Source organism: Theobroma umbraticum, unplaced genomic scaffold, assembly GCF_002168275.2.
Source record: "Theobroma umbraticum cultivar Fairchild unplaced genomic scaffold, ASM216827v3 scaffold_12.0, whole genome shotgun sequence".
In the NCBI taxonomy this organism is placed as follows: Eukaryota; Viridiplantae; Streptophyta; class Magnoliopsida; order Malvales; family Malvaceae; genus Theobroma; species Theobroma umbraticum.
Window position 1 is genome coordinate 3,304,779 of NW_018397272.1, and position 15,811 is coordinate 3,320,589.

General features: G+C 32.0%; 2 pseudogenes; both read left to right on the forward strand.

Annotated features, from left to right (window-relative positions):
• Window positions 1-9,395: 9,395 nt before the first annotated feature.
• LOC110426673 (receptor-like protein kinase FERONIA pseudogene) lies at window positions 9,396-12,680 on the forward strand (annotated as a pseudogene).
• Window positions 12,681-13,900: 1,220 nt separating this feature from the next.
• Window positions 13,901-14,474, forward strand: LOC149526488 (uncharacterized; annotated as a pseudogene).
• The last annotated feature ends 1,337 nt before the right edge of the window (window positions 14,475-15,811 follow it).

Genomic DNA, 15,811 nt, shown 5'->3' on the forward strand with positions numbered 1-15,811 from the left:
CTTTCCTCCATAAGCTATTCTTTTCATTTCCATAGCTCCATATCCACTTGTTCAGGAGCACCTCATTTCTAATTTTTAAATCCACCAACCTTAACTTTTTGTATTCTTTAGGTACACAGTTTAATCCTTAATCAACGAAATGCACCTTTTTTTCCTGAGCAGAACCCCTTAAAGGAATCTTTTTTGGATTTTGTGAAGTTCTTCTTTTACCCCCACTAGCATACGAAAGATGGACATGAAAAAAATCGAGAAACTAGCTAAAATTGATTTCATTAGGGTTACTTTACCACATATTGAAAGCATTGTCCCTTTCCATCCCATAAGTCGATTTTCAAACTTTTCAATTACCAGTCTCCACATTTCGTTATTATTATTTTGTGCTCCTAAGGGGAGCCCTAAGTAACTGGATGAAAACTTTTCCTTTCTGCACCTAATCTTCTTAGCTCGCTCAACTAACACCTTTTTGTCAATTCTCACTCCAAAAAGACTACTTTTCTTGAAATTGATTTTGAGCCTTGAAATGAGTTGGAAACATCTAAGAATTCTCTTAACATTTTGAAGTGACTCCTATTTTAGCTTACACACAATTTCCATATCATTAGCATACTAGAGATGAGACACCACGTGTCCTTTCTGACCTATTTCAATCTCTTTGCAAATCCCAAGCTGCATTACTTTACTCATGATCACACTCAATGCCTTGGCAACACAATTAAAAAGAAACGATGATGAAAATAATAATAATAATAATAATAATAATAATTATAATACATATATTTTTATAATTATAATTTATAATTTATATGTTTTGGTTTTTGATTAATGGATTTCCACTTTAGTTTCTCAATTTCAAGTTAGATCTTTTGGGTTTCATATTAGTAATTAGTTCAACTCTAAGAAGAAGAGAAACAAAAAGGTCATTCATTACCAACCCTCAAATACTAAAATAATTGGGACTCCACTTGCATTTTGTCCTTTTTCTAAGTCATTTTATATTTTTTTGCTTTTTGTTTCTATTCATTTATTTTGTAAAGAAAATAATAACAAAAGTATCAACTTGTAACACCTCATTCTATATAATATCTAAACTAAAAACCCAAAATATGACCTGGGTCCCTTATTTATTATTAATAAATAATTTGAGTTTTAGTTGAAATATTTTGTTGAGTAAATGACTTATTACAAGCAACTCTTTTATATTGGGTTTGAGGATTTACAAAAATAAATTGGAAGACAGAAAAATAAAAAAATTATAGTTGGATTTCTCTTTTCAAAGTGAGTAGAAACTTTCTCATTTTTAAGAAAAGTTAGATTTATGGTTAGGTTGTTGAAGTTTAGGTTAAAAATTTATTAAAATTTATTAAGAATATTTACAAAATTATGCAATTTAGATAAGTTTTATCTATCACTTGGTTGAAGTTAGATAAGGTATATTTTTTTTTGTTCAAATTGCAATCATTCTTTCATGAGTTAAACATGAATTTAGTGTTGGGTTTAAGGTACATAAGAATTGAGGATAAATCTGTTTGTATCATATAATTTTTCAATTAAATTATGTATTAATTTTTATTTTTTAATTGTTTGAATTTTATATGATTGAAAAGCTAGTTAATTCTACTTTCTTATAAATAAAATGAAATTGAATTTTGAGCTTTCTAAGTATAGATATTTTATTTTTGTTGAAGATTGCTCAAAATTGATACCAACTATGGAGACTTGCACCCAATATGTAAAGTATTATCTACTTTAACTTGAAATTGAAAATTTTATGATTTTTTTAATAAAAAATGCCTCGCAAATAAATATAAGTTTAATTTTTTACATATATATCATATTCAAGTCTCAAAAATTCTCAATGTGAAAGTTAAGGACATCAAAATTCATTACAACAAATTTAACTTTAGACAGCATATTTTTAAAATGTGCAACTAAAAATATTTTTAATAACGCTTTCTTTATATTTTTTAGAACATTTTTGTAGATCCAACTTCATTATATAAATTTTTAAATGTATTATGAATAAAATGTAACAATAGAAATTGCATGCACTAGTAAAGGTTGCACTTTTTTATATTACTACTAAATGTAAAAAAAGTGAAGTTAAAAGTTTAAATAGTTACATTTTTTAAAATTTTACTATACAAAAAAATATGTCGCTTAAATAAGTGTGATTAAAACTCAATTTTTTTGTAGGGATTAAAATAAAATGAATAATACCTTGCAACTTCCATCGTCATTTCCACACAACCAAAAGAGCCTAATAGTTTTCAGTTCAAGTCGGAACAAGTCTCATATACACGTATATAAATACACAGTAGAAGAACATAAATTTGTGGTGCGCTACAAGGGCTGCTCAATAATCTCAAAAGCCTAAAGCAAAATATTCAAATAAAGCTTTTTCTATTGAAATTAAGAAAAAAATTTTATTAAAATTTTATTCTTCTAGTTTTTTTAGAAGCAAAAGTTTTTATTAAACTTTTATAATTAGATTCTTCTAATATTTTGTAATAATTTTTTATTCATTATTTTTTATTACTTGTAAAAATTTATCAAATGCTCTTTTTGAGATTGTATTAAACTTTCAATTTTTCTTTTTAAAGCTTTGAATAGCTAGATTCATATTTTTATTTGACATATTCAAATATTTATTATAAAGTACAAAAAATATTTAGTTATTATAATTATCTTGTATTTTTTAAATGACAAATATAAAATCGACATCAAAATTTTTAATTCAAATAAATTAACTATTTCATAAAATAAAGACAATATAACAATACAATATAAATCTAAATTAAAGTAAAAAGTACGTAATGATTAGAACAATAGTACTTAATTTTTAAATATTTATTACAAACAACAAATGAGGCTCATGACTTTATGAAGATTATAGCATAACAAACTTTTTATGTATTTTTTGGAGGAAAATTGAAGTTAAAGGAAGAAATAGCAAATAAGTAAATAAGAATTCAAAACTAGATATTATAAATTGAAAAAATAATTATTTTTAATATATAGGAAAAAGTGACTGTTGAAAATATTAAATACGTATTACGTTAATTGATTGAAACAGGAGAAATAAGTGAGAAAAAATAGTGATTGAAGATCATTAATTAGATATTACCATTAGTTACTTGGAAACAGAAGACATAGTTGAGAATTAATAATAATTCAAGAATTAAGAAGTGATAAAAAATAGATATTTATTAGGAACATAATTTGAAAAATAAGAGAATATGTCATTTGATTAATTATTTTTTACTAAGAAATGAAATAATTAGTGAAAATTAATAGGGATGTGAAAGTAAGGGAAAATAAATATTTATTAAGCATGAAAGAATAAATAAATAATTTATTAATTATTTTAATTTTTATATAATTAACTATATTATATTGTAAAAATGTGAAACTTTTTTAAATTTGAGGCGCAGTAAAGTCCTTGCTTAGGTGACTTTGCCCAAGGACCGGCCTGGTGCGCTGTTGTCACATCCGTACATCATCTTATTGTTTCTTCTACTAATTAACAAAAGAAAGTAAATCAATAATAATTAAATAATTGATAGATTTGCACTGTGTACAGCATCTGCTTTTTCTTTTCTCCTTGCCCTTTTGTCTAACATTGCTTTCCTGGTTCAATACTAGTGAAGGGATAAGATTCTTTCTCTTACTTTTTTTACGAAAAGAAATAGAGATTGGCTTTGGCGTGGCTAGCTGGCAAGGCATCAACCATAAAGTGATTAATTTTCAAGTCATTTCACCTAAAATTCACTATAGAATACTATAAAGTAGACCACTATGGTCTTGCGTCTAATTAAGACATTTCATGAATATATCTTTTGCATATAAGTGATCCCGTTGCCTCCTCACTCATCCTTCGTCTGATTAATCACCACTTTTCTTGTAAGAGCTTGTCCAGGAGAGTTTCTTAAGCATAGGAAAGAAAAATGAGAGTTGATAGAGAGGGAGGATTATTTTCTCTAGCATTATTTGTAATGCTAATGCTCTTCGAGGCAAATGGTGGCAGAGCTGCAGAAATGTTAATGGAGAAGAGCAACACCACTTTCCGTTGCAGTGGCCGCCTTGACGACTGCCGCATTGCTGAAGATATGGAACTGGAGCTGTTGATGGATTCCCACATTAGCCGAATGCTCATCGGTAGCGATGGAAAAGCTGTGATTGGCTTCACCAATGTCGCCGGTAAAATTATACCATGTGGCCCTGGTACACAGTATGGTCCATGCGTTAAGGGCAAGAAAGTTCCGAAAAATTGCAGTACATTTAACCGCGAGTGCCAGTAGAAATAATACCGTAAAGCAACTTAAATCATCCCTGGACACTGCTTGTGTGAGTGACATTCATACTGTTCTTCCCTGTCTTTCTGTCATAAATCAATTTGCTTTTCTTTCATGAGTATGTGTACTACTTATTGTCTTAATTATCCACTTATTTGTTAGTCAGTGTTTTCAAAGTTAATTGATGCTATTTGTCCTTCTATCTGCAATGGTTATCCAAAGGCAGTACAGTGATAATTACCGGAATATTATCCTGTAACCTAAGAAGAGGGAGAGAGCTTTAACCCTGTAAATATATCATCTGGTCCCCAACTATTAAACTTCTTTCTAATCAAAAGGTCGACGATTGTATGGCGTCTAATTAATTAAAGAGTGGGTGATCGTCAAAGGATATTCCAAAGGTTAGAATTTAAAGAGGGAATGTCTCATTTTTTATATCTTGGAAACAGGATATCTCCTATTATATGATAAAGTTCCAGCAAACTTCCATACTTAACTGAGAGGATAAAGCTCTGTGGTAATATAGTTTTTGTTATGGTTAAATCAACACAGTAGCATCAAACATGCAGAGAAGAAAAGTAAAAGACAATAAAAATAGAGGACCTTGGTTAATATTGATCATCACATTAACTAAAGAAAGATACTTGAATATATAGATGAGATGCATGGTTAACACTTGTACAAAATCACCAAGTGTTTAACACAAGATTAAGATAAGCAGGCAATGCTTACACATTTCAAAGGACATGTAGTATCAACAAGAGCTCTAGCTTATCAAACCAGTACAACAAAGCAAAATGGACAGTTGTCCAATACTTAATTAAACAGAAAATAACACTCAAACTAGTTTTTATCTCAACGCTCCTCCTAAACACCAGCTTGATGAACGTTTAATTTGCTTCTCAGTTCTTCAAACCTGGACAAAGATAGTGGTTTGATCAAAATATCTACAAGTGGATCATTGGAGCCGCAATGCTGAATGGATATCTCTTGATTCTTCTCAGCTTCTCTCAAGGCATGGTATTTGACCTTCATATGTTTTGTCCTGCTATGAAAAACAGGATTCTTCACCATAGCAATAGCAGACTTGTTATCTAAATACAATTTAGCTGGAGACACAAAGGAAACTAAGATCAGTTCAGATTTTCTTCTCCCAAATGGCTTGAGTTGCAGCTGTAGCTGTTGCTATATACTCTGCTTCTGCAGAGGATTGAGCAGTAATCCCTTTCTTCTTTGAGTTCAAGCAGAAAATATCATTTCCAAGAGAAAATACAATCTAGAAGTACTTTTACAATCATCCACACATCCTGTCCAGTCACTATCCAAGAAACCAACTAACTCAACTGACTTTGTATTAGAATAAGTGAAATGAGGACCAAGATCAAGGGTACCTTTCAAATATTTAATCACTCTTTTAGTTGCTAAAAAATGTTAATTGTAGGAACTTGCATGAATCTTGACAGATAATTCATAGCAAATATCAAGTCAGGCTTTGGAGCACAAATATAAAGCAATGATCCTATCATGCTTCTAAATGTTGAAGAATTTCCAAGTACAGATCCCTTATCAACTGATCGCTTCTCATGAGTGACAAGTGGATTTCCTACAGTCTTGCAATTTGACATTTTAAACTTGTTCAGAACTTCACAAATGTAATTTGATTGAGATATATGAGTTCCTATATTGCTTGAACAATCTGTAATCCTAGGAAATAGCTCATCTGCCTAAGATTAGTCATTCTGAATTTGTTTTGCATTTCAAACTTGAGTTTTGCAATTCTTTGATCATTTCCTCTTGTAACTAATATGTCATCAATGTATAATGAGATAATCAAAGGATTTTGATCACCAATTTTGTGTACATACAAGGTAGCTTCATTACTGCTCTTCTGAAATCCGTGACTCTTCAAATAGTCATTAAACTTGCAGTACCATGCATGAGGTGTTTGCTTTAAACCATAGAGAGCTTTATAAAATTTATACACTTTGTCTCTGTTAGGCTCAATTTCAAAACCATGAGGTTACTCAATGAAAATTTCTTTTTGCAAATCACCATTTAAGAAAGCAGATTTAATGTCCAAATGGAATATTTGCCATTGAAACTTAGCTGACATGCTATCAGCAATCGAATGGTATCCATTCTGGCACAGCACTTTTAAGTTATTAAGAAAGTCTCCCATTAGTCTAATCTGGTTTACTAGTTTCATCAGATCTTCAACAAATTCACCTACTTTCTAGTTCTCTTTCGTTTTCAGAAGCTCATATTTCCTTATGAGATTTTGCAAACGCACTTGTTTGCTTCTTGTGAACCCTAAAACTCCTTCTTAAGCTTACTTCAAGCCTAGTTTGTAGTTTAACACCCTATTATTTTATTGAAAATTGATTCAGATAGAGTTGAATGTATGAAAGACAAAGCTCTATATCTCTTTGCAATGTCTTTTTCATGTTGCTTCGCTAGTGCCTGTGTAACATTCTACTTTAGCACTAGAAATTCAACTTTAAACTCAATAGTATTCCAAAGATTAACACCTCTACGAAATGTTTTTATTTTTACAGCCCAAACAGCATAGTTTGAACCATTGAATGAAGGTAGTGACTGTTGTGTAACGGTTGAGGTTGAAGTTTACATTGTTTGAAAAAAAGTTGGGTTATGGTAGATGACAGATGAGATTTTAGGATTGTTTGTAAGTATTTTAAGTGACTCAAGGATCGGTTATGAGCTCTAATACCATGTTATGGTTAAATCAACACAGTAGTATTAAACATATAGAGAAGAAAAGTAAAAAGACAATAAAAACAGAGGAACTTGGTTAATATTGATCATCACATTAACTGAAGAAAGATACTTGAATATATACATGAGATGCATGGTTAACAATTGTGCAAAATCACCAAATGTTTAACATATGATTAAGATAAGCATGCAATGCTTACACGTTCAAAACAAGGACTCTAGCTTATCAAACCAGTACAACAAAGCAAAATAGACACTTGTCCAATACTTAGTTAAACAGAAAATAAGACTCAAGCTAGTTTTTATCTCAGCAGTTTTTCCATTTTCTTGACAATACCAATTAAGGCTAAGGACATAGCAAAATTTTCGAGTTTTTTCTCCCTTTCTTCGTTTTCTTGTTTGTAATCAATCTTCTCATGAGAATATTGTGTGCTTTACTACTGTTATTGTTGGTTCAGGATGTACTTTTCCCGTTGCACTAAACAATCAAAATTTCCTTCCTGTTCACCATTCCTGCTACTATTTAATAATGGTAATGCTTTACTATTGTTTAATTGACATTCCAAATCATAGATATACTGTTGCCCTTATCTTCTTGGGCAATGAACCCCATTTTGGTGGAAAGTACTAATAATTTGATTTTGATATCTTTAAGCAAGGACCACGAGCAGGAGAAAACAATTGTTGAAGGTTGCCGAGAAATTTTGAGGGATGCCCATTTTCATGTTTTTTTTTTTGATTTAGACCATCATGTTTGACATTTTATGCTTTACTTTCCGACTCGAAGTTTGTATTAAAATATATAAAATAATGTGTTCTGGTTTGTGTTTGAATATTTACCTTAATTAGAGAGTTAACCAAAGCCATCAAACCCCTTGTCAAAACATAAAAGATAAAATATCCTCACTTTTTAATTTTTAATCATAATTTTATACAAATTTATTAATTTTTAAAATAAATAATTTATTTTAAAAGAATATGCTTCGTTCTATATACAAGTTCAGTTCGTTAGTCAATTGTTAATGTTTCCGTTAATTTAATAACATGATAATATTGAAATGATAATTTTATATTTTATTAATTTCAAAAATTATCATATTGTATAAATTATAATTTTTTATTTTTAATTTATTTTCTTATTGAAAAAAATCTATCCCTTACCTCTTCCGGCAATTGGAGTGTCGGAGTTAGCTTTAGTCGGGGAGGCACGACTCCCATAAGGAGCCGGAGGGTGGGCGGGTGTGGCTAGCGTAAGAGCGCAGGGGTGAGGGGGGGGCGTAGCTCCCTTGGGGAGCATGGGGTGGTCGGCTGGCTTGAAAAAAAAAAGAAAATAGTGAAAAGAATATAGAAAGAATAAGAATATTTTTAACATTTCACATCTATTTATTAACATCATTTAATTTACATATTTAGCGTGTATTATTTATTTTCAAAATTAATAAACTTCAAATGAATTCTAACTAAAAGTTAAAAAAGTAAAAGTAGTTTTACCCAAGCATAACTGAAAAACCTAACTCAAAATTGTTAATTTAGACTTTGCTTACGGTGATTTAAAACAAAGGGAGAATAAATGCCAGTAAAGTCAGTCTACCCTGAGGATTTCTTTTTAATATTAATAGCAGATACTAAGAGATCTGATAGAAAGATTCTCACCAACCCATAATAATAATACAAATTATCAGTTCTATTTGAAGCATAATTTCTACACGCTACACTGTAATTGTCAAAAAAAGATATAGAAACGAGAGGCTGGCCATATATAATTAAAAAATGATCTCATGAATTTGATGTTTAAAGTACTTATCTTAATTACCTGATAAGAAGATTCTGGACTTCAGTGTCCAAACTTTTGTGCTTTCTCATTGTATGTCAAGGCCAATATTGACTTAAATCTGGAACCAATATGACCTTCGACGAGAACCAGTGAAAAAAAAAATATACCTATTGTTTATATACATGCAGCAGGCGGCTCAACTATGTTCCTCTGATGCACAATTTTATCTGAATTTTTTTAGAAATTGCTAGGCTGGAAAATAAATCAGCTTGATTGTTTGCTTAAACTAGTAGCAAATATGCTTATTCTAATAAGAGATAAAGAACCCTATCACACAGTTTTCTTCTTTGGTTAACTCTACTCTCCCTTATAAGGGAAAGCACAGCTTTTCAGAGTGGTTGGGTTGCATCGTGCTGCTCTTACGTAAAATGAACTGAATTACAGGAATGATAAAAGCATAAAGCAACAAGGCATGAGTCTTAATAAGAAATGGAGTAAAGAGGGGTGAAATCTTTAGAAAAAGAGGTGGGGCAGGGCTGCTCGCCCGCATCATCATGTTAATTGATCAATGAGAACATCTTTTGCAGATTCACACTACTTTATTTACCTAAAGTATCAATCTTCTTTTTCCACACGATAGGTTGGGTGTGAACCACGTCCAGGCCTTGCCAGATATTCTAGAGAATGTAGATTTATGCGAACAGAACCATACTCCTAGGCTTTATGTCCAAAAGCAGGCACTTACTCCAAAATTTAAGACTTATGTCCCCCTGCTTCAATATTTCGAGGAAAGATTAGCTTAATAGTACTGTTAATCCGTCTTGTCTTCCATGAGAAACCTTTCAATTCTTATCGCTACCTTCTCCCTCTTCTTTTTGCTTCAGCATGTTGCCATTTGTGCACAAATTTACACCCCACCTGATAATATTGCTCTAGACTGTGGCTCCTCAACTTCAGGCAATTCAGCAGTGCCAGGTGGTCGTAAATGGACAGGGGACAAGGACTCCGAGTTTGCTCTCATTGAAGAATCCTCTAGCAAATCAATATCTGCCACTGCCCTCTCCCAAAGCAGCTCCATCCTTAGAGTCCCTTACTTGACTGCAAGAATATCTAAATCCCAATTCACCTACAAGTTTCCAGTTACTGCTGGACAGAAATTTATCAGACTTCATTTCTATCCTGCTCAGTACCAAGGCTTTGACAGGTCTAAAAACTTTTTCTCTGTCAAGGTAGGATCTTATTCAGTACTCAATAACTTCAGCGCTTCTCTTACTGCTGATTATTTGAGGGAAGCATCATTTTTTAAAGAGTTCTGTGTAAACTTGGAGCAGAATCAAAGTCTCACTGTAACTTTTACTCCCTCTATGAGCATGTCTTATGCTTTTATCAATGGAATCGAGATTGTTTCAATGCCAACCAACCTCTACTACTCGCGTTTAGATGATCAAGGCCTACCTTTGATAGGTCAAGGAGCACAGTTCCAGATTGATAACTACACAGCACTTGAGAATGTTCATCGATTGAACATTGGGGGCAAATCAATCCCTGCCGCGGACGATACAGGCATGTACAGAAACTGGTATGATGACTACTTTTATCTGGTGCCAGCTGGCGTTGTAAGTAGTAACACGAGTATGAAACTTGATTATTCTATCATACCAGAATACACCGCACCAGATGATGTATATAGAACAGCTAGATCAATGGGAAGCAACAGAACAGAGAACTTGTTGTACAATTTAACATGGAGGTTACCGCTTGATTCTGGATTCAGGTATCTTGTTAGACTCCATTTCTGTGAATTTGATCCAGATGTAGAAACTGTGAGTGATAGGCGATTTAGTATCTACATAGATAATAAGACCGCAGAGGCAGCATTTGATGTGATAGAAGCTACTGGTGGTAAAGGGATACCAATGTATAAAGACTATGTGGTGATGATTGGTAACACTGGAGATAAAAGTGAGTATACCCTCTTCATAGCTTTACATCCTAGAAATTTATATAGTGCTTATGCAGATGGTATCCTGAATGGACTTGAAGTCTTCAAATTGAACAACTCTGGTGGCAATCTTGCTGGACCGAATCCTGTGCCAGAGGCCCCACCCGCTGTCGATGAGGAACCAAGTCCGAAAGCTGAGAAGTCCAACACAAAGAGGAAATTGCTCTTTTCAATTGGTGGATGTGGGATAGGCTTGTTAATTATATTCGTTTTATTATGTTGTATCATTGTTTGGCGACACAGAAAGATGCACAGGAATGGTGCCTACTGTAAAGGATCAAGGTTTTGCTGCTGGATGGATCCTTACAAAAGGAAATCATTTTGGGCGACATCCTCATCATTGCCTGATGAATTGTGCCGTCACTTTGCTCTAGATGAGATCAAAGCTGCAACTAGTGACTTCCATGAAGCTTTGATTATTGGGGTAGGTGGTTTTGGCAATGTATACAAAGGTTTCTTGGATAATGGTGAAACAATAGTTGCCATCAAGCGCTTGAATCCTGAGTCTAGACAAGGTGCAAGGGAGTTCAAGACTGAGATTGAGATGCTCTCCCAGCTTCGGCACATCCATTTGGTCTCTTTGATTGGATATTGCAATGAGAATTCTGAGATGATCCTGGTGTACGAGTACATGATCAATGGTACTCTAGGTGATCACCTATATGACATCAAAAATGATCCTCTAACATGGAAGCAAAGACTCAAGATATGCCATGGAGCAGCTATGGGATTGAACTACCTTCATACAGAAGTGAAATATACTATAATTCATCGTGATGTGAAGACAAGCAACATTCTCCTGGATGAGAAATTTACTGCTAAAGTTTCCGATTTTGGGTTGTCTAAGATGGACCCCAAAATTGACGTGGTCAATACTGGAGTAAAGGGCACATGGGGATACTTAGATCCTGAGTATGCTCGGGGCCATGCATTAACTGAAAAATCAGATGTTTATTCATTTGGTGTAGTACTATTTGAAGTATTATGCGCAAGAAAGGCTCTGGATAAAAAATTGGCAGTTGATCAAATGAATCTAGCTCATTGGGTTAAAAAATGCATTGCTGATGGAACTCTTTATCAAATCATTGATCCACGACTAAGGGGAAAGATATCTCCAGAGTGTTTTAAGGTGTTTGTAGAAATTGCAGAAAGTTGCATACAAGAGGTGGGAGTCAATAGGCCACTGATGAATGATGTAATGGAAAAGCTAGGATTTGTGCTGCAGTTACAAGAGACTGCTGATGCTGGAAAAGAGAAGATCAATCCTGGTGGTGAACATAGCTACCAGGATATGTTGTTCCCCCTTGCTCGGGGCATCGATGTTGATATTTTAGGTTCCAATGTTATTGCAGGTCCTAATCCCGTTCTTGATTCGGGCAGTTCTTTGTCTTATGACATATTCTCAAGTACCATTAGCCCAAAAGAATTGTGATGACCAGTTGGTGATATCTGGAGCTGTTGGTGTTTCTTTTTACATCTCTGTTTCATTGCAGTTTGTCGAGCTTTATGTTATGATCTTTAGCATTTTAGGGTTGACATAAGAAAGGAAATACAAGGGGCAGGTTATATTTTCATTGATGCATACAGGATGACAGGACTATGTTGAGTCTGTTATTAGGGTATGATATTTTTATTCCTAGGTTAAATGTTTTTGATTTGATAATGTGTGCATGAAGGAAGCATCTTATTGTAAGGTGGTCAAAGTGTTTTACATATGAGCAGTTCACGATGTGAGGACTGTCTCTTCTCCTTTCCTTCTCTAATGGTTTGGCTTTTTGCTATTGACTGCTTATGAATCAGCTTTTTTGATACGTAATATATTGACTTTGATTGAAATAAAATAAATGAAAAACTGAAGACTGAGGAAGTCATTACTCGGTTCTCCACTTTGATTAATTCCTTGTATCGTATGTTTCACGTCTTGCCTATCCTTTTTGCTTTCCAGCTTTAACTTAGAAAAGATGGCAACATATTTACTATTCTTATTGTTATTTCTGGAAAGAGATCGGGTTAGAAAAGAGAAATTAGAGTTGATAGGCTTGTTATGCAAAACTGCAGAATACCAACCAAACTTTTATTGAATTGTAATCTTAGTTAGAGTTTTAACTTTTAAGCATTACAGTTAAATTTTACTCCTATTTTAAATAAAATGTTCACTTTCTAAATAACACAAATTTAAAGAATGAAGTATTTGGTTACGTACTTTTTAATTCCTAAAGTTGTAGAAACTAAAAGAGATTAATGAAAGATAATGTTGCAAAAATATATTTTATATTTTTAAAAAATAAATATTATTTTGAAATATCTTATGATAGTGATATGAACATTAAACTTGCAATCTTCCCGGATCATTGTCTTGGTTTTTATGTCATTTCATGGAATTCCTACCTCTTGGATGCATATGTTATAATCCATCGATCGGTGGATTATTTTCTCGTTCTTGGATGAATAAAATATTAATTTAGTCCATATTGTTGGACATTTTCAAATAAAAGATATGGTTTCATATCAAAATAAAAGAAAAAATTATGACTGTTAGAAATTAAAATCAAAAAAAAAATTATATCGGTTGAAAATAAAAATAAATAAATAAAATAAAATAAAAAAAAGTTTATTGAAAAAAGACCAACAGGAGTAACTTTTTGAAATAGACACAAACAGTGTCTGTTGGAAACAAGCATCTATACCTATAAAAGATGACTCTCTTTATCTAACAAAACGTACATTAGAAAACAAAAACTTTTCTTCATTTCTCAAATTTCTCAAGTTTTATTCTATACTATTTTTATGGAGAAAAATATTATAGAAGTTTGATAATCTTGTTATATTCTGGTGAGTGCTCAATAAATTGATTTCGTTAGTGCAAAACATCGTCAATCACTGGACTTCATTATATCTTCAAGGTTTATATGTCAGTAACTCTTTTGCACATTACAAGTGAGAGCAAATAAAACCTTAAAGACAATGGCATTGATACACACCTTGAAGCTAATTTCTAAGTTTTTCCAATTTAATGTTTTAATAATCTCAAGGTTTTATTTTCATTCCAACAATGCCTGCTGTAAGTGGAACACTAAGAAAATTGACTTTTGACTTTGTAATGGTGGCAACTTTTTAAGATAGCAAAAGAATATGCATTTCCTACTATCAACTTTGAAAGTCGTTTATGTTTTAACTACACCTAGACTAGAAGAAAGAGAAAATGAGTCTATTGCTACAACAAGAAAGAGGCAAAAATGGGACAATGTCAATTATATGTGCAAAAGGTCATATCTTGAATGGTTTGGTAGATGGCTTATTTGACACATACCAAAAAAAGGCTACTGCTAAAGAATTATGGGACAAATTAAAAGTCAGATACATGATAGAAGATGCAATAAGTAAGAAATTTCTTACTAGTCACTTTATTAATTATCAAATGATCGATGGGTGTTCTGTTATAAAACAACTACGAGAAATTGAAAGAATACTTAATCAGTTTAAACAATATAAAATGAAAATGGATGAAATTATAGTTGTATCTTCCATTATAGACAAACTTCCTCCATCATGGAAAGATTTTAAAAGAAGTTTGAAACACAAAAAGAAAGAAATAACTCTAGAGGCTTTGGCAAATCATCTTCGAATTGAAGAAGAATACAGGAAACAAGAACAAGTTGCTATTTTTTGGTGAAGCCAAAGTACATATTGTGGAGGAAGGACAAACCACTAAACTTGCCAAAAAAAGGTTCAAATATATTGCTAACAGTCCGAAATTCAAAAGACAAAACAAAAGCACATGTTTTTATTGCAGAAAACCAAGACATGTCAAGAATGAATGCCGATTATTGAAGAAGAAAATCTTCTGAAAAATTTATAGCCATGATTTTTAAAATCAATGTGCTTGAAGAAAATGATGCCTGGTGGGTTGATTCTGGAGCAACAAAACATGTGTGCAATGACGAGTCTTTTCAAGAATTTCACATCAAGTGAGTGTGGAAATTTTCAATACATGGGAAATTCTTTTACAACAATGATTAAAGGCAAAAGGACTATTGAACTTGAATTCACTTCTGAAAAAACTTTAACTTTGAAAAATATATACTATGTTTCAGAAGTTGGGAAAAATTTAGTGTTTGGGTGTCTATTAGATATGTTTGGTTTCACACTTATATTTGAGCTAGATAAATTTATTTTGTCCAAAGGGAGAATTTTTGGTGGAAAAGGTTACATGTGTGATGGAATGTTTAAATTAAATATTATTAATAGTAATAAAAATAAAATAGTTGTTTCTACTTATATGATTGAATCTTCTTATTTATGGATTAGGACATTTAAAGTATAGAAGATTGGATGATATGAATAAAATGGACTTAATTCCAAAATTTAACCTAACTATTGATAAATGCAATACATGCATGCTAACAAAAATAACTAGAAATCCTTTTCCTAAAGTTAAAAGAAATACCAAATTAGTTGAATTAATACATAGTGATGTGTGTGATATGCATAGTACATTTACAATACTTGGAAAGAAATATTTTGTCACATTCATTGATGATTTCTCTATATATTGCTATGTATATTTGTTGCATTCTAGAGATGAAGTGCTTAATAAATTTAAGATTTATAAATCAAAAGTTGAATTACAATATGAATCTTTTATTAAAAGTTTAAGATCAGATAGAGGTGGAGAATATTATAGTTTAAGTTATATTACCTTTATTCGAAGAATCCATCATATTTCAACACCTTACAGACCACAACATAATGGCATAACAAAAAGAAAGAATAAGGTCTTAACCGAAATTGTAAATGCTATGTTATCATATTTAAGTCTTAAAAAAGGTTTTTGGGGAGAAGCTTTGTTAATAGCTTGCCACATATTAAATAGAGTTCTTAAAAGGGAAACTAGAATGACCCCATATGAGCAATGAAAGAAAAGGAAACCAAACTTTAGTTATATGAAGGTTTGGGGATGTAGAGCTGTAGCTAAAGTTCCAGAACCCAAAAGAAAGAAATTAGGTGAAA